Source organism: Lycium ferocissimum, chromosome 12 (genome assembly GCF_029784015.1).
Source record: "Lycium ferocissimum isolate CSIRO_LF1 chromosome 12, AGI_CSIRO_Lferr_CH_V1, whole genome shotgun sequence".
In the NCBI taxonomy this organism is placed as follows: Eukaryota; Viridiplantae; Streptophyta; class Magnoliopsida; order Solanales; family Solanaceae; genus Lycium; species Lycium ferocissimum.
In genome coordinates, this window is record NC_081353.1 from 6,605,461 (window position 1) to 6,626,354 (window position 20,894).

A 20,894-nucleotide genomic window follows, 5' to 3' on the forward strand; every position below is an offset into this window, starting at 1 on the left:
CATGCTCTCTTTAAAAATCATATGTGTCTATATATAAAGTAAACTGCCCGACCATATAGGTACGGTGTTATCATCATATCTCGCATCCGGGATGATATCATAAGGCGCCCACTAGTGGTGTGTACGCACGGCCATATAGGCGCGGTGTTATACGCTCGGCCGTATATATATATATATATATATATATATATATATATATATATATATATATATATATATAATGCATGAAAGATTCCTGAAAGGGATACTCCGGATTACTCTAGATAACAAGAGTTCTCTAGAAACCATAGATATAAAACATAGGAAATCAAGGATACAATGAATCCTGTACCATCTAAGAGTAGAGTCTTTGGAACTCGCTCGCTTACTGTGTTCGTTTAGATAATAGGGATCATGCCAAAAGAATAAAAGGGACAGCCTTAACATACCTGGAAGCTCGCTTCTCGACTTTCCAACCTACCTCCTGTCTTGAAATCTACATATAAAACCATTCACACTATTGTTAGGCTCACCATCAAACGCTCGTCTTAAGCCTTCAATCTAAATCCATTTAAAATCTGCCGAAATTTGGGCAGCATCTCCCCTGTTTATATGCCTAGCCCGAAATCACAATACCACAACCAACAACAACAACAACAAAACTACGATTTTCAGAAAAATTGGGCAGCACTTTCCTATATCTTTCGCTTCCCCTCCAATTTAAATCAACACCAAAACAACAAGAACAATATCAACAATATAATATCCAAGTTATTCCATCAATTTTTAGCCATAAATTATCACAAGAACACAACCCCAAAACAGTCCACAATATACGCAACATCATCAATCAAAACAACAACATCATATAGTAATATAAACAAATAGAAATCTCTCCAAAATTCCAATCAAAACAGCCCTCAAGGCAACCATATCAACCAACTAATCTATGCCTTCATAACATAATTCCCTTCACTTTAAACTAGGGAATTCTTCCATGAATAACTTCATTAACAAGAGTAGAGTATATTACATACCTTATTGCCTAGAAAAATCAACTAAAATCCTAGCTCCAAGCTTCAATAATCAACCACGCATCAAGCACCAAATACTATAATCCTTTCCTAACTAGTTTCCAATTCCTAGGATGAAATCTTGATTTGATTTGGAGTAATTCAACTTGGAAGGTTTAGAGAGCTTGTAGGAGGCTTTGGGAGAGTTTAGAGGGAGTCTAGGGGTGAGAGAGGGGTAGAAAATGGTTGGAAAAAAATTCAGATTTCCCGTTTTTAATTTTCTGATTTTTACTGTTCATCCGGTACTGTTCATCCAGTGGAATTATTTTAGGGACTCAATTTTTTCATCATTTTTCACGGATTGTCTCATTCCCGAGCTTACATTAACCAACTTACGATATGAACGACGCAAAAAAAATTCGAGGTGTAACAGTTAAATAGATGATGGGTAACATAATTATGCACTAAATTTTTCGTTTTACCCTCATGAACCAGGATTCACATGGGAGGGGTGTTTTGGACATTTTTCTAAAAGTCTAGCAATATGGGTCTCGTTTAGACTCGTAGAGTACTATTTTGACTATATTGTATGTGAATTTTTTAATAAAATTACAGTTTTACCTTTGTGGCTTGGGTTTGGCTATTTTGGGTCCATTTTTGGGTTTTGGGTAAAACTATGGCAATATGGGTATCCTTAGATTCGTATTCCAACATAAAATTCATATTTGATAGACATTAATCATTTTGAGGTTCTCCAAAGAGGAAGGCAAGGCTAAGGTTTGGCGATTCGAGATTGTTGCTCAGCATTCCAGGTAGGTTACGGCTTACTTTAGTTAGACTTTGATTAGCGAAACGTATGTATTGGGTAGAATTGACGCGAGAAAGCATGATTAGGTTTTCGGACATGGTGTTTTGGTTGGATATTAGCTAGGTTGGTATGACTTCTGATTTTGTGGGCTCGTCGCCGTTACGTTATGTACTGAAGTATGAGGTATAGTTGAATTCATACTGTGGTGATTCGGGATGGATTTCTATTAGGTTGATTGTTGTTGATGGTGGCTTGTTGCCCTGTTGTTGTGATTAGACTTATTACCTAAATTGTCGTGTTGTACTCAGTTCTCTCTTATTGTGACACGTATCATCGAAGAAAGGAAGGATAATGAGTTTAGACTTAATGTTGATATAAACTTATGACAGTACATAGATGAAAACTTGGTATATGATTTACTATTGATGATAATATATAGAAAAGTAGAGCTTCTTGGTGATACAAGACCTAATTGTGAGGCGTACTTTCTATATGAGGAAGTAAAGAGGGGCATAGACTCTTATGTTGGTTGAGACGGTTTGTATGATTCATTTCATGGTTGAGTTGATCCAAGTCTTGATATGACTTGTGGCTTTGTGACTTGTACCTTCACTGTTGCTTTATTGGTTTGCATTGATTTACCATGTTTACACTCATTTATGCATTCATATACTCACGCATGATGGAAATGGTTCGGAAGACTTGTGGCATGATGCCTTGTGTTTGACATTGATATTGCTAATTAATTGTTCATAGTCCATACATACTAATGAACTAGAATACGTTGATACATACATTGTGATGTGGAATTAGTGAAGAAGTTAATATAATCTTCTTGTTGAACTTGTGATACTATTTGATACATGGTACTTGATGAATTGATTATTTAGAGTAATGTGACAGTGTTACTATACATATGGAAAGGCTCAAATGTGACCTATATTATAGGCTTGTGGTCCGAGGTTAGTTCCGAAAATGAGAGTTACATTGATATGGCCCGCGTCCGAGGTTCGTTTCGGAGTGGAGGTTTATGCTCGGGTCCAAGAAGTGAGTCTGGAACGAGTGGTACATGGACACTATTGGTCCTCTACAGGTTATGACTACTGAGCAATGACATCAGTTAGCATGTGTGTACAGTATGTATTTGGCCAGTGCATTGCATTGCACATCATCATAATTTGCATTACACGTCATTACATTTTATTTTGCATTATTATATGGCTCGTTTACTTCTGATTTTGGTGTGGTTCGCTGAAACGGCTGTTGTGGTATTGATATGATCATTGACTGAGTTAAATTGTGGATTAGTGACTCTACCTAGGGAAGGAACTTGGACTTGTGATTATCAGGCGAGATTATTGAAACTTGACAGGCTTGTGGGTTAGAAGCTTTATCTTAGGTTGTGACTCTGTTATGGGATATTCTGTGACTTGGATTTGAGTATTAAGTGCCTATCTGTTTATCTTGTTGATTTTATGCTTATATACGTGAACTAATCTTAGTCGGCCTATGATGCTTACCAGTACATAATGTTTGTACTGATACTACCTTGCTGCACCCTTTTTGAGTGCAGATTGTGTTCCAGAGATTTTATCCAGACTACATCTCTAGCTTGAAGCTAGTTTGCTCGATCAGATCCGAGGGTGAGCTTCTATCCATGCCATGCCACCTGAAGATCTCTCTTTCCAGATGTCTATTTTTATTCCAGACATTCTTTGTTATTATATTTGAGATATACTTCATTCTTTAGACATTGTTAGTTAGAGTCCTTGTACGATGACTTCCAGATTCTGGGGATGTAATAGTTAGACTTCCGCACTTATATCATCTATTAATTATGACTTGTTTTATTTATTCTTTCATTCACTTATCTATTGACTATTAATAAATGATTAAAGAAGTTGAAATTGGCTAATGATTAATAGGTTAACGGGTAAGGGTTCGCCTACTAGTGATAATAAGGTAGCTGCCCGCACGATCAGTAATTAGGGTCGTGACAAAAGAGTAGTACTTTCTTTTAGGTACCCAAGCTTTCATGACTCCTTGATGGTTAGCTTCATGATTATTTGCATATTTATGGGTCTGCATACTAACCAGGAGTAGCTCCATTGCAAAATTTGCACTTACAAAATTTGTGACCAGTTCTACCACAACAAAAACATGTTTGAGAAAATTATTCTTCAGTGACTGACTGGTTAGTCGATTTATTCATGAAGGTTTTGTTACCTCTAGACTTCCTGTCAGTTGACTTGAAAGACCTAGTAGATTGATCCGTCTGAACATGAACACTTGACTTACCAGTTGAATTACTAGGTGCGGTTTTGTCACTGATAGGCTTGTTCTCAGTTGACTTGTAACTACAAGTCGACTGGCTAGACCTGACTGAACTATGACTGGTGGATTTGCGCAAGACATTTAATTGCAATTGCAAATCATGGCCTTCTTCTTGAAGAAGATCCCTTTCAATTTCACATACTTCTAATTTAATTTTCCAGTCTTTTTTTCTTCTTTGTAATTTTTTAAGTTCATCAAAAACTTTATTTAGGTCCTCTAAGGTTTGATCTAAAAGTTCTTGAGTTTCATTACAATTTTGACAAGGATAAGGTATTACCTCGCTTGTTTCGCCAAAAGCCATGAAACAAACATTTCCACTCCTTCGTCTTTATTTTCTGAGATTTCATCCTCACTCCAGCTGCTGAAGGCCCTATTCTTTTGATAATTTTGGATAGTCTACACTTTGATTCAGGATATTTAGATGCAATATGACCATATTTTCCACACTCATAGCATTTTTCATCGTTTATGTGTTGATCATTTGAAGACTTCCCTTTTCTGAAGGTTGAAGTTCCTTTTCTATTGTTTCCGGATCTTCTTATTGCTACCATCACAGATCTGGAAATCATAGTCACTTCTTCTTCTCTAATGTCATCATCATATTCTTCACCTTGCGACTTGAAATCGACCACCTTCTTCTTTTCCTCCGTTTGATGTCTATTGATATGATTTTTCTCAAAATCCATTACATTACCTCTTCATTCGTCATAGGTAAGATTATCCAGGTTTCCATCTCCAAGAACAATGACCTTAGTTTCTCAAGCCTTTGGTAGACTTCTTATCAGCTTCCTAACTTGTTGAGTGTTGGTATACACCACTCGATGAGATTTGAGTTCACTTATGATTTTGCTGAATCTAGTGAACATTGATTCAATGTTGTCATCTTCTTTCATCATAAATGATTCATAGTCATATTTTAGCGCACCAATTTTAGTTTCTCTTACTTTGGATGTACCTTCATACGTGACGTCCAGATTATTTCACATTTCTTTGGCAGTCTCACAAGTTGAAATCTCTCCATACTCCCTCTTAATTTGAATAACCTCTTGTTTTTCTTTGGTAACTTCAAAGGATTCCACATCGATCTTTCTTTTTGAGTCTTTTGCTTCAATGTTTGGGATTGGCTTAGGTCTTTTCTTGATCACAAGCCATGCTTGAAAATCATTCTACTGGATTCAGATTTTGAATCTTTCCTTCCAGTGACTGTAGTGTTCGCCATTGAAGTAGGTTTGTTGAGTGCCCATCCTGCAAAATTGCTCTAGGAATTTGATATCCAGTCCTTTGATCTTTCTTCACGTGTTGTTAAGCAACTAGAAGTGAGGCCTTGCTCTGATACCAATTGAAAGTGCAAGAGAGAGGGGCTGAATTGTAATTTTCTTTTTCTAGTCGACTATCTGAGATCAGTATTCGACTGTAACTTGAGAGAATGCAGAAAGTAACGTGCAGAAAATAAATGACACAAAATTTATGTTTTTGGTACAAGGTTGTTTGAATGGAGCTCCTACATCTACACTCAAACTCTCGTAATCTTTTTGATACAATGCCTCACCAGCTATAATATTTCTCTCCCCTCCTTTTTGTTTACACGGTAAATCACCCAGAAATACAATGCTTATGAAAAGTAGAGTTAAGAACTTGAGAAGTTTAGATGAAATTATATCTTTAATCGTTCCAAGAAGAGCCTTTAAATAATTGTTGGAGTATGACCGTTTGGATCTTCGACAGAGATGGCAACCCAAGAGCAGATCCTTGGAAAAGGAATTAATGACCCTATTTCCAAGAATAAAGTTAGAACTTTAATTGTGTGCTTGACCTTCCTTGATCTTCAATATTCACTCCATATTTGTTTCCTTGTGAGATGTTGATTTGCGCTTGCAAATTTGAAAATCTTCAGTACTTGCTTCCTTTAGTTAAGCCCATGGTACTTGCTTCCTTAGTTATTTCATCAATCAAACCCTTTGTACTTGCTTCCTTGTTTACGCAGATCTTTAATTTGACTGCATTTATTGATTGACGCATCTCGATATCTTCTTTCCTTTTACATCTAGATTACTTTAAGACAGTGTTGTGATCCTTTTCTTTGATGGGCCGATGAGTTGTTTTGATGCAACTCTTCTCTTCCTATCAGTGAACTGGGCATTGATGATTTTGGCTGAGCTGCTTGAGTATTTTCACTGCTTTGTGGGTTGTGTGCATCCAATGGACTGTGTTGAAGCGCTTGAGTATTTCCCTGCATAACAAGACTTTTCATCAATTAAATTCTAACACTAACACAGACATCATTTCTTACTCCAATAGATAATAATCTGATCATTTCATCCTCGAAAGAGGCGAACTCGAGTTATGTTTATCTTTATATCCACAATTACACTTGACACCATTATGGTAAGTATAATGGTCATCCTGTAAATAAAAGTTAAATTACTAATTTTAACTTTCCTCCCTTTCTACTCGAATCTATCTGTTTCAGATAAACTGCTTTTCTAGACATGTACTGTATTGTCGAATCACTCATGGCTATTAATGACATGCTAAAGTAGCAACACCGATTGAAACTTCAATAAAAAATCAAAGGGTATTCCAATGAAAGTTAATGTAACTTTTCAGGGTCTCACATAATGAAGAAGCATTGATCCATTCTTGCATTAACCCATTGGTTGCTAGCACACGTGGTATGAAACACGTGCTACAACAGTCTTACCTTACATTGGCGCATGTGTCTCATTCATTTACTCATTCAATATCGTATATATCTTGGTCTAGACCCCTCCACATGTCTAACTAGAGCTTCCCACTTCAATAATCCTCAAATCCATCTACTTAGAGAACTCACATCTGGCTTACAAAACAAGTCATAACATGATGGTGAAACTCATCTCTTTACATTCCTCAACGTAAGAGGCGATTGCTTGTGTATAGAGTGAATCTCGCGACTTGTTCGGCACACTTTATTGATAAAAACACATCATCACATGCATACATCTTATGAATATAAATTCGAGAGTCAAATATTGATGATAATATTATAACAACCAAGTCATATTACAATATAGAAATAGGCCAAAGTCATAGACAACCCCCTAAAGTTGTCCACAGATTCCTGGTATGCACCATCCTTTTCAAAAGGTTGTTGTGAAGGAAATTCAGGGGTGTGACTGGAGCCTAAGCTCGTTCCAATTTGACACCTAAACCAGTACACATTGGAACCACTTTGACACTTTTTGCTGAGGTGGCCAAAAATGTGTTCTTCCCCCTCTTGAAGCACGTGAAACAAATTCAAATAATTTTTTTTCCATCTTATACACCTAATAATAGCCAACATGTAATGACCCGTTTAGTCGTTATAGAGTTTGGACCCATTTACCTTGTTGACCCTTCCCCAAGTCCCGTTAGTATGATCTATGACTTAATGAAGTCATTGGGTTGGTTTCCGCAAGATTTGAGTGTAAATTGAGTCGTCGATTGAGAAGCTAGTTAAGTTAGCGAATTAGAGTTGACCACGGTCAACGTCGGGTTAGGATGACCTCGTGTCAATATTTTGGAAGTTACAACATGTTATTATGATGATTTTAAACTTGTCCACAAGTTTTGGTGCGGTTCCGAAGAGTTTCAGATGGGTTTGGGTTTTGTCGCGCTCGTATTCGGTGTTTTCGCATCAGGTCTGTGGATAGAACTGGCACCAGATTGATCATCCAACCTTTTTTTTGAGTGAGGTTTAAACCATTATATCCGTATCGAAATTACGAAGCCATAGCAAAAAGAATCGTCGTGTTCCGCCTCCGTATGAGGGAGATATGACCATTTTAGTGCGGACTGTTCCAGCTAGCCGCTGGCAGCGACCAAAGGGCCGCTATAGCGGTACCGCTGCAGCGACCAACTGGCCGCTACAGCATCCGACAGGGGGCAGAATGCCCTATTTTAATCCCCCAACTCTTACCCATTATTCCCAAGACCCCAAAGTCAGTTTTCAAGAGAGACTGAGACAAAATTCATTCCATTCATTGGTGAAAACATCTTGGGGTAAGTCTCCACCTTTATTTGTTCCTTTTCCTTTCTTCTTCAAGCTCCATGATTAGTTTAAGGTCCATCAATGATGGGTGAAAACCCTAGAACCCTAGAACTAGTAAACCCTTAAATAATTGGTGGGTTATTGATTTTATTGTTGATTAATCATCTATGAGTATAGATTATCACCTTCTAGGAAAGGAATTTGATTTCTTATGGTTGAAATTGTATGTTGAGACTAGGGTTCTAATAAAAATGGAAGCTTTGTTCTAAAATCTATTGGAAAGGGTAAAATTGGTTAGAAACCCATGAATTGAAGGCTAATGATTGTAGAGATAGAAGTTATGATAAATTCACCATTAAAGGATGGTTTCATCCATTAAAAAGGGGTAGAAGTAAGTGGGTCTTCTTCCCCAAATTGTTGTTCTTGTTTAAATACATGGTTTGTTGCTTACTTAGCATCATATTGTTAGACTTTGACCACTATGAGGCGCTTCGGAAATAGAAGACTCATGTGGAGTAGTTCGTGGCTCCTGTTCTGCATTCGAGGTAGGTTATGGCTTACTTTAGTTAGACTTTGATTAGCGAAACGTATGTATTGTGTAGAATTGACGGGAGAAAGCATGATTAGGTCTTTGGACATGGTGTTTGGTTGGATATTAGCTAGGTTGGTATGACTTCTGATTTTGTGGGCTCGTCGCCATTACTTTATTTACTGAAATATGAGGTGTAGTTGTATTCATACTGTGGCGATTCGAGATGGATTTCTATTAGGTTGATTGTTGTTGATAGTGGCTTGTTGCCCTGTTGTTGTGATTAGACTTATTATCTAAATTGTCATGTTGTACTCAGTTCTCTCTTATTGTGACACGTATCATCGAAGAAAGGAAGGATAATGAGTTTAGAGTTGAATGTTGATATAAACTTATGACAGTACATAGATGAAAACTTAGTATATGATTTACTGCTGATGATAATATATAGAAAAGTGGAGCTTCTTGGTGATACAAGATGTTACACCCCGTATCTTCGAAGAAGCACTTATCAATTTTGAAACATAAGCACGTTGAGTTACGGTTAAGTAAAACCACTTTGGAATGTAAGGAGCAAGCATTACTAAGTATATTTAATGAGTGAAAGATGTATATAAGGTATACCCGAAGGTTTTATAAGGAAATGAGTGGAAGAAATGGAGTAGTACGACTTTGGAGAAAGGATGGGTGAAGTTTTGTGTGAAAATTTTGGTCCAACTTGGGGGACAAATATCTCTTCGCATATAAAGTGTTTTGAAGTAAAACAAAATCCTAAAATTAAGTTCATCGAGTCTAGTTTCCAAAGAAATAAACCGCTCGTCGATAGGACATCAGAGTAGAGAATTATGGACGTTACAAGTTCAGCTGACAGAGCAGAAACGCGTGCTACAGTAAAATGCTACAGTGAACCCGACCCGAATTTGACCCTATATAAAGGGTAATAACCCCTTTTTTTTCATCAAATTTTCCTAGAAAATTCCAGAAATTGGAAGAGAGAAAGTGAGGGAATCCAAAGTGAGCAATTTTTAAGTCACGGAGTAGTGGTTTAGGTCCGAGTAACGCAAGGTTGTGATTCTAGTATTGTTTTGTGGTGGATTTTAGCGTGGATATTGAGGATATTGCTGTCTTAACAAGAAAAAAGGTATGAATCTTTCTCTTTTGGTATTATTTAAGGCTTATTTACGGAGACAAAGTCGTTAAATAATTGTGTAGTAAGTTGGTTAGTTATGGAAGTTGGAAAACAGCGTGTGGGATGTTTTATGGTACATATTGGTGTTGGAAATGATGTTATTGATGTTGGTATTGTTGTTGTTATTGTTGGTTTCTGAGTTGAGATTTCGGGCTAGGCATATAAACAGGGGAAATGCTGCCCGATTTTCAGCAGGATATAAAATAGTTTGACTTGAAAGCTTAACACAAATATACTACGATGAGTCTAACGATTGTGTGAATCCTTTTAAATGTAGACTTACGAGCTCGGACGAATAGGTGTAGATAATTGGAGAGTGGGCAGGTATGTTAAGGCTCGTCCTTTTCTTTCAAAGGCATGATTCCTATGGTATGATTCCATAAGTGTTTTCATAACCTCATTGATTTCAAAGCTAGAATTTTATGACTCTTAAAGCTTCTTATGATGTTAAGAATGAGAATGTTTTTATGAGGATTACGTTGAGTATGATTTTATGCTTAAAGGTTTCAAATATGATTTCAACGATGATATGAAAATGTTAAGCTATTTCATGATTTTCTCGATTTATTTCATTGTTGTTGATCTCACCTTATAAATTGTTCCTCCAAGGTGGGATAGAGCGATAGTTTTCATTTGAACTCCTATGCATGACATGAGTATAATATATATATATATATGGCTACTTTGTGACATTACAGAGAGCTCTATTATTTCATTTTGATTATGCTGCACTCATTTCATTCTTCGTATATGTAAGGCACGATTGACGGGGGGTGACGCCGTGACCTTTGTTGTGTATTACAAAGCCCGGTTGACGGGGGTAATCCGTGGCCCTTGTTGTGATGTGTATATATATGGCACAAATGGGACGGGGGTGTGTTGTGGCCTTTGTTGTGATGTGTATATATATGGCACAGTTGACAGGGGGTGTGCTGTGTCCTTTGTTATGATGTGTATATATATGGCACAGTTGACACGGGGTGATCGTGGCCTTTGTTGTAATATTTCTATAGATATATATATATATGTTTCTTTAATATAGCTATACTGATGCATTTATTTTGCCCATTCATTGACACGCCTCAAATGTTTTCCAGGATTTTATATATGTTGATTTCATGCCTTACATACTCAGTACACTATTCGTACTGACCCCCTTTCTTCGGGGGCTGCGTTTCATGCCCGCAGGTACAGACACTCAGTTTGGTGATCCTCCGGCTTAGGACTTCTGCCCAGCCGCTTGGAGAGCTCCATTGTTCCGGAGCTTGAGTTATTTTGGTACAGATCCTTTTGACGTAGACTTTGTTATACTCTTAGAGGTCTGTAGACATATGTGGGTTGTGTATATACGGTTTGGTCAGCTATATCGATGTAGTTCGTCTTGGATGTCCCCGTGTATAGTGGCAGCCTTGTCGGCTTGCATATTTGTTATGTTTTGGTAAACTGTGACTTCTCAGGAGACAGGTTCTTTCTGATGTATGACATGATGAGTTCACAACATACTTTTACAGAGTGTCATATTGTTTTCAGTTTCAGTCCGATTATATCTAGCGGGTCGTATACGGGTGCCCAGCTCAGGCACTAGTCATGGCCCATCGGTTTGGGTCGTGACACAAGACCTAGTTGTGAGGCATACTTGCTATATGAGGAAGTAAAGAGGGACATAGACTCTTATGTTGGTTGAGACGGTTTGTATGATTCATTTCATGGCTGAGTTGATCCAAGTCTTGATATGACTTGTGGCTTTGTGACTTGTACCTTCACTGTTGCTTTATTGATTTGCATTGATTTACCATGTTTACACTCATTTATGCATTCATACACTCATACATGATGGAAATGGTTCGGAAACGATTCATGAAAGACTTGTGGCATGATGCCTTGTGTTTGACATTGATATTGCAAATTGTTCATAGTCCATAAATACTAATTGTTACACCTCGAAAATTTGGGTTGTCGTACTGTGAGTAGACTAGAGTAAGCATAAGGTGAGCATGGAGCTCTTATTACCATAAGAAGGATATTTGGTAGCTTTCAAGTGTACGCGATAAGAATTTGGAGTTATATGAATTGGTGAGATTAAGTTCGTCAGAGGAAAGTGAAGTATAAGTTGTGTTTGGGAAAGGTTCTGTAATTATCGAGCTAACAATTATTTAATAAGGTATTGAGGATGAGTTATAAGGTTCCCTGAATTGTTAATGAAGTGTTAAACAAGCGTTAAGAAGGTTCCATAAGGATCAGAGATCAAATGAATCGACGAGAGCATTTTTCGGAAAAGGGTGAGTTATACGACCAACTATACGGTCCGTATAACTTTAAACAGTCCGTATAGTGGTCCGTATATCAGTCACAGGATGGACCAGTCTCTGATGGACTTATACGGTCACTTATACGGACCGTATAAGTGTCCGTATAAAACCATGTCGGGTCAGATTTTTGCAAGTATATATATTAGACCCAAGTTCTTATTTTTTCATTTCTCACACTTCCTCCACACTTCTTGAGAGTTCTAGAATATTCTATACACCCTACTAACACAAACCCAAAGTGAATCAAAGGTTAAACACTAAGAATTAGTAGAATCAAGTGCAAGGATGCTCTCTAGGGCTTGTGGAAACCAAGAATCTCTTTGAAGTTGAAGTTGGGTTTTCCTCCAAGTGAAGTATTGTCACCTAAAGTCCATTCCTACATCATCAAGGTGAGTTTTATATTTATTTCATGTTATTAAGAAAATTGAGTAGTTGAAAGACTTGGATTATGAAGTTCTACCGGAGCAGAAACCCAATAAACAGAGGGTGGAAAAGGATCAAACCCTATGGATATCCTAACATTAAGTAGGAATAGTAATAGGTGTCATGGAGTGATTGAAATTTTGAATCTTACTGTAAGAACGGTGTGGTTGATTGAATGATGACAAGGGATGTGGAACCATTTGTGGAGTAAGATATTTTATGCATGAAGGGTGACTTTATACAACATCTCTCCAAAGAATTTTAAAAGGGCCAAGTGTTACCCTATTATTAAAATGTTGAGATGGCAGGGGACAATACTCCTATGGTAGTGTGAACTGATCAGAGAAGAATATGAAAGGATTGGCGTTGAACCTTAAGTTGTAGCTCAAAAAAAAAGGAGGGGTAGTCAATGGTACTCTGAAATATGCTTAGAACGATTGTCCTGTGGATGAAATCATTTGAAGAAAGGATGAGAGGTAAGACGGAAGAAGAAACAAGGTTTGATTATGAACGATCAATGGACTAACTTCATATGTATCTCCAGACAGCAACAAATGGAATTGCATCCCCGGTGAGTTACACGATAAAGGTCCCTGGGAGTGATTATTGAGGAAAGGTGAGCTAAGAGAGGGCGAGTTTGTGGACGATACGGTATAGGGAGTATAGAGCGGTTATGAGCTACATCGATGAAATGATTAATACGCAAGACGATCTATGGGTCTTGATAGAATTAAGGAAATGAGCATAGGGCTAAAGGCAATTACCTCATGGTTTGATAGTCGTGGCAACAAAATGGTAACCAAAAAAGACCATCAAAGAAGTAGTCTTCGATTTTCAGAGGGCAACGTGGCCGCCGGAGGCGTAAGAATGAGATAATACAAGATATGGACCGTAGAAGGGAAGACGAGCGGAGAACCCAACATGGCAGTCATAAAACAATAAGGTAGATTACGAGGTAGAGTTAAAGGATGAGCATATAACGGAAGAGCAGTATTAATCCCAAGAAGATACATCACATGAGTATTGTGGCTTTGGCTCAAGCGTAAGGTAGACAAGAATAAAATGGTATTTCCATACAATAAGGGCTCATGCGAATGATTTTATGGTGAGGAGATACAGGCGATGAGAGTGAGATTTGAATTAAGGGGAGAAGTGAATGATGGACTGAGACGGGAAGTCAAGTGAAATAGCCACCGCAAGCAAGTTACATGGATGCGAAGTTACAATGTCGCATAACAATTTAGGAAGCATTGTACAGGGAAGGCCTTAAAAGCAGAGTGCTTGACTCAAAATTTAGTAATGCCTTTGCTAACGGAAAGATACGAAGCTAACAATAGGAGAGGATTGAAATGGAAATGAACTAATTGGAAGCATGTGAATACTTGACGGTAGCGACCTACAATGAAAAGGAACAAATATGTATGATCGTGTAGAAGAGGGAATGTATGGGTGATACGAGAATTTCAAGCTTAGAGTACTCAAACACGAAGAAATTAAGGCCGCATCGCGAAGTAAATGTAGTAAGATAGATTTAGGTAAGAAACTGGAAGCGAGCAATGTGGATAAAGAAGGAAATAAGGAGTAAACTTGTGTAAGACAATTTCATGGTACTAATCAAGAATGAGGATGAATCTAGAGATGAAATAAGTGTTGCAATTGTAAAGAATCATATGAGCTATCTATGAAAATTTGTCAAAATGCTTGGTTCTCTACCAGTGCCTGAAGATTGATACATTTCGAGAGATTTGGGAAAGATAGGTCATCCTATTAAACCTCCATTTTGGAATAAATAAGCGAATAGAGCTCGTTTTCTAACTTCCCAAGGTATGTTAAGAACACGTACGTTAGGCCTTTAAGAAAGATGAAAAGACCTGTAAGATGGCTTGCAATTGATATATACCGATGGTGGCATAAAGCTTGCAAGAATGAGAGGGTATTAAATCATTGGAGTGTGAAAATTTCATTTCGAAAAGATTTGGGGAAGATTGTTAAAAGATTTTATGAGAATTTCTTGCTGCCCTCTCAAATGGTTTTGAAGTAGTGAAGGAAGAACAAAAATATAAGCTTGATGAAGGTATTATAAAGGGAAGAGGAAGCAAAGAGGTGCATTGGGAAGCATAAGGAGATATGAAGTCCAACACTAGTACTTATCTCCACCCCCCCAGCCGAAGTACAAGATAAGACGCCATTGTCCCCAGTTATGTAATGTTTCTTTCAATGCTTTTGGATCGTGTGTGGCCCTGTCTTCTTGCTATTATAGTTGTATCCCTGTGAGGAGATGTTATTTTGGGTTGTTGTGACAGGATGGAAGTGCCGTGTTACAGGGAAAACTCTGGCAAAATTTCTGCAGAATTTTCGAGAACTTAACATTCGAGGATGAATGTTTTTAAGGGGGGGGGGGGAGTGTTACACCTCGAAAATTTGGGTTATCGTACTGTGAGTAGACTAGAGTAAGCATAAGGAGATAATGGACTCTTATGACCATAAGAAGGATATTTGGTAGCTTTCAAGTGTACGCGATAAGAATTTGGAGTTATATGAATTGGTGAGATTAAGTTCGTCAGAGGAAAGTGAAGTATAAGTTGTGTTTGGGAAAGGTTCTGTAATTATCGAGCTAACGATTATTTAATAAGGTCTTGAGGATGAGTTATAAGGTTCCCTGAATTGTTAATGAAGTGTTAAACAGATGTTAAGAAGGTTCCATAAGGATCGGAGATCAAATGAATCTACGAGAGCATTTTTCGGAAAAGGGTGAGTTATACGACCAACTATACGGTCCGTATAACTTTATACGGTCCGTATAGTGGTCAATATAACAGTCACAGGATAGACTAGTCTCTGATGGATTTATACGGTCACTTATACGGATCGTATAAAATTATACGGACCGTATAAGTGTCCGTATAAAACCATGTCGGGTTAGATTTTTGCAAGTATATATATTAGACCCAAGTTCTTATTTTTTCATTTCTCTCACTTCCTCCACACTTCTTGAGAGTTCTAGAATATTCTATACACCCTACTAACACAAACCCAAGGTGAATCAAAGGTTAAACACCAAGAATTAGTAGAATCAAGTGCAAGGATGGTCTCTAGGGCTTGTGGAAACCAAGAATCTCTTTGAAGTTGAAGTTGGGTTTTCCTCCAAGTGAAGTATTGTCACCCAAAGTACATTCCTACATCATCAAGAAGAGTTTTATATTCATTTCATGTTATTAAGAAAATTGAGTAGTTGAAAGACTTGGATTATGAAGTTCAAATATGGAAATAATGGTATTCTTGAATAGTAACTTGACTTGAATCATAGTTCTTAATACGTAATGAGTATAATCTTTCTATGAATGATATTAAAGATGTTTTAGAAGCATTATATGTGAATGAATATGATGTTGTGTCATAATTATGGTTATGGATGACTTTGAAAGGGGATTTTGAGAATTGAGTCATGTCTAGCTTGATAAAGTTTATTAATTATGATATGGTGGGTGTTGTTATTGATGTTTGGGAGTTTTTTATTGAATGGAGGAAGTTGTAGAAACAAAGGAAGTGCTGCCCAATTTTCGTTAGCCCTTAGTCGTCCTAGTTTAGACTTAAGTAAGTTTCCGGATATCTAACCTTGTACGAATTCTCTTGAATGTAGAATTATGAGCTTGGAAGGAAAGCGTTTAGTCGATAGAGTTAAGGAGACGTGAAGGTATGTAAGGCTAGTCCCTTTCTTTCAAGGCATGATTCCTATACTATGATTTCGTATATATGCCCATGACTTTCTTATATTCCCAAGTTGAGAGCTAAAGATTTCTAAGAGCTTATTATGAGGAAGAGATAAGATGTGTTCCATAATGATCATGATGATGATGATGCTATGTCTAGGGATTCTAAAGCTTATGATGTGATGCTATTATAATGTTAATGATCTTTACATGATTCCTTGATATTGTTCATTGTTGCTAGCCTCACCTTATAATGCTAGTTCCTTCGAGGTGAGACAAGATGATTATGATTGTTCCATAAGATAATCGGAGGTTACCGACCTTACGTCACTCCGATAGAGTCACAGCTTTTACTTGAACTCTTATGCATGCTTCATGTTGAGTGTATAATGATATATTACACCGCGTCTATATGGCACGGGCAGCACCGCTAAGGCGGGTGGCTTTTGGATGATGATGACAGCACCACTAGTAGGCCGCGTGAGATGATTTTTCTAGACGCGGGCTAATGATGTTATTGACTCAGACAGTTATGTACGTATGTGTGATTTTTCTTAAAGGTAAAAGTGAGCATGCATGATTCCGCCTCAAGAGGCAAGCAGTCACAGTTATCCTTTCTTCTCATGCTTTCTATACTTCCTTATTATGTTATCATATATGCCTTACATACTCAGTACATTGTTGTACTGATGTCCTTTCTTTTATGGACGTTGTGTTCATGCCCACAGGTAGACAGGAAGACGGCCTGGACACCTAGGAGCTTTACCAGCAGTTGTTCAGGAGCACTCCACTACTCCGGAGTTGCCGCTATCGGTATATTATTTTGTGTATATATTTGGGCATGGCAGGGTCCTGTCTCGTCCTTATGTCTCAGTACTCTAGTAGAGGCTCGTAGATACTCATGTGGGGTAGTAGATGTCTTATGCTCACCTCAGTGTCTATTTTGTATATTATTTTGTAGCCTTGCGGGCTTGTATGTATATATACAGGTTTTTGGGAGATTCAGAAATTGGTGTATGACAAGTCCTATGTTGAAAATGATATATGTCCAGGTTGGGTATGATAGAGAGCATTGTGAGTGGTGCTCGGTAGCCGCCCCTCCGGGTACCCGTCATGGCCCACTAGTTGGGTCGTGACACTAATGAACTGGAATACATTGAGACATACATTGTGATGTGAAATTAGTGAAGAAGTTAATATAATCTTCTTGTTGAACTTATGATACTATTTGATACATGGTAGTTAATGAATTGATCAATGAGAGTAATGTGACAGTGTTACTATATATATAAAAAGGCACATTTGACCGGGGGTGAGGATGTGACCTAGATATGAGCTTTTGGTTCGAGGTTTGTTCCGAAAATGAGGGATACATTGATATGGCCAGCGTTCGAGGTTCGTTCCGGAGCGGAGGATTTATGGTTCGGGTCCGAGGAGTATTCCGGAACGAGTGGTACATGGGCACCATGGGTCCCCTGCAGGTCATGACTACTGAGCAATGACATCAGTTAGCATGTGTGTACAGTTCGAGTGATTGGCCATTGCATTGCATTGCATCGCACGTCATCATATTTTGCATTGTACATCATCACATTTTATTCTGCATTATGATATGCTCGGTTGGTTCTAATTTTGGTATGGATGTTGAATGCTTATTGTGATATAAATATGATCATTGACTGAGTTAAATTGTGGATTAGTGACTCTACCTAGGGTCGGAACTTGGACTTGTGATTATCAGGTGAGATTATTGAAACTTGACAAACTTGTGGTTTAGAAGCTTCATCTTAGGATGTGACTCTGTTATGGGATATTCTGTGACTTGGATTTTAGTATTAAGTGCCTATCTGTTTATCTTGTTGATTTTATACTTATATACGTGAACTAATCGTAGTCGGCCTATGATGCTTACCAGTACATAGTGTTTGCACTGATACTACCTTGCTGCATCCTTTTTGAGTGCAGATTGTGTTCCAGAGATATCATCCAGACTACATCTCAAGCTTGAAGCTAGTTCGCTCGATCAGATCCGAGGGTGAGCTTCTACCCATGCCATGCCACCTGAAGATCTCTCTTTCCAGATGTCTAATTTCATTCTAGACATTATTTGTTATTATATTTGAGATATACTTCATTCTTTAGACATTGTTGGTTAGAGTCCTTGTACGATGACTTTCAGATTCTGGGGGTGTAATAGTTAAGACTTTCGCACTTGTACTATTTATTATTTATGATTTGGTAGACTATTTCTTCATTCAGGTGTTCATTGATTGTTTAAGTATAAATGGTTTAAGAAGTTAAAATTGGCTAGTGATCAAAGGGATAACGGGTAAGGGTTCGCCTACTAGTGATAATAAAGTAGGCACCCGCACGATCGGTAACTTGGGTCGTGACACAACATAACCTAAATAATTAAAAAAAAAAAAAGATAAAAAGAGGAAGACAGTCGTCTTCCTCCTCAATCCTTCCCCTATTCCCCTCATCTCTCTCTCTCCCTCCAATTCTTTTCCTCTTCTCTCCTCAATTCGTTTCCCTTATTTTCTCTCCAAGTAAAAGAACCATTAGATTTGGCTACTATAACTTTTCCTAGTGAAATTTCATTTTCTCCATTGATGAAGACTTTAACCTGGGTTCAAATTGTTCGAAGTCTGAGGTCGAAGCTTTGTTTTCAGCTGCAAATTCTTCTGGAATTTTGATTGTTTGTTGGTGAATACAATTGAGAAATTAGTCCTCGCTACTGAAAATTGTATTTGATGCTACTCTTGGGAGCTAATAATCGCCATTCTTTGAAGCTCAAAGCTTCATGTTCGAAAAATCGGGTTGCCGCAAATGAGCTTCATTTCGAGTGGGTGATACCTCAAAAGAATCGTAACGTCGAAAGGAGCTCATATCTAAAATTTGGGGCGATTCGGAGAAGGTTTCGGGTGGTTGTGCATCAAATTACAGATCAGGTCTACGAAGAAGGTGACGAACTGAATCTGAATTTTCAGATTTTGCAAAACTAGCCATTTTGCAGAAATAGTCCGAATCGAATTACGAGCTTCGTTATTTTTTTCTGTCAAAGCTTCGTTCTTTGCTCCTTCCGGTGGTAAATGGGATGGAGAAGAAGGTTCTTATACTAATTGGGAAATGAGATAGGAAATAACATAATGTGGGAAGATGGCATCATGTGGGAGTTCTTCAATGGCTATCAAAATAAAGTTGAAAGTTGAAGGGTGGGTGACGGTGGCGGAACGGTGAGTTTGAGTAGGTGACAGTGGGTTTCTAGAAACTAGGGATTAAATAATTAGTTAAATAGATTTTAAAATTGTTTTTCTCTTTCTTTTTCTTATAACTAATTTTTTAATAACTTTTTGGACCAAATGCCACATGTCATCGTTTAATTCGTCACTTTGCCATGTCACCGCGAGTGCGTTACACTTATTTTATATTTTTGGCTTATTGTCAAAAAGGTGTCTAATAGGATCAATTTTTGAACAGTATAGGGGTTCAATTGGAATAAGCTTAGGTTTAGGTGGCCATGAAGAATCTGTGGACATACTGTCTATGACTTTGGCCATAGAAATATGATCATATCCTATGCAGATCAAGAGCCATAACATATTTCTCAAACAAGTCTATAGATATCGCCTTTGTAAAAGGATCAGCAATCATTTCTTGCATTGGTATGTTTTGTAAAGTTACTTCTCCACTTGCTACTGTGTCTCTCACAAAGATATACTTGATGTCAATATGTTTGATTTTCTTTGTGAAACTTAGGATCCTTTGTGTATGCAACGTACCGCTTGACTATCACAATATAAAACCATTGATCCTTGAGAATTCTGTGCAATGCCCAAATGCGTAGAGAACTTCTTGTACTGCATATGCACAAGCCATAAACTCAGCTTCCAGAGTCGAAAAGGCCGTGCAAGTTTATCTCTTACTCTTCCATGAAATAGCACCACCATTAAGTAAGCAAGAATAACCGGAGGTCGATTTTCTATCATTCCTCTCACCAGCCCAATCATCATTTGTATAACCTCTCAAAAGTAAATCAGATCCACCATAGCGTAGTGAATAATTTGCAGCTCTCTTCATGTATCGTGAAATTCTCTTTACTGCATTTCAATGATCTCTTCCAAGATTGGATTGATACCTGCTAACCAGACCTACGGCATAACAAATGTCCAGACGAATACACATCATAGCGTACATCAAGCTCCCGACGACACTTAAATATGGAATTCGAGACATGTCTTCCTTTTCTTTTTTCAGTCTTTGGACACATTTCAAGGCTTAGAGTTTCACCTCTCACTATAGGAGTATCCATGGGTTTGTAACTATTCATTCAGAAGCGTTCCAGAATTTTCTTTATATAAGTTTCTTGAGAAAAACTCAAAAACTTTTTTGAAATGATTTCTTTGAATCTTAGCTCCAAATATATAGTCTACTTCACTCATATCTTTCCCTGACTAAAAAGGAAATAAGATCACAGAAACTGCAGCATTGACAATGGGTTCTTTAGTCTCCATCCAGTTTCCCTGACTATCTAATATATTAGGGGAAGTTTTGACCTTTTTCTGTTTTAGATATTAATACTCCCTCCTTT

At 37.7% G+C, this 20,894-nt stretch overlaps 1 long non-coding RNA gene across 1 annotated transcript; it reads left to right on the top strand.

Annotated features, from left to right (window-relative positions):
* The first annotated feature begins 15,485 nt into the window (after positions 1-15,485).
* On the top strand, positions 15,486-18,557 carry LOC132041135 (uncharacterized). Its single transcript, XR_009410917.1, has 2 exons — positions 15,486-17,116; positions 18,269-18,557. It is a non-coding gene; the product is annotated as an uncharacterized LOC132041135 (long non-coding RNA).
* Positions 18,558-20,894: the final 2,337 nt, after the last annotated feature.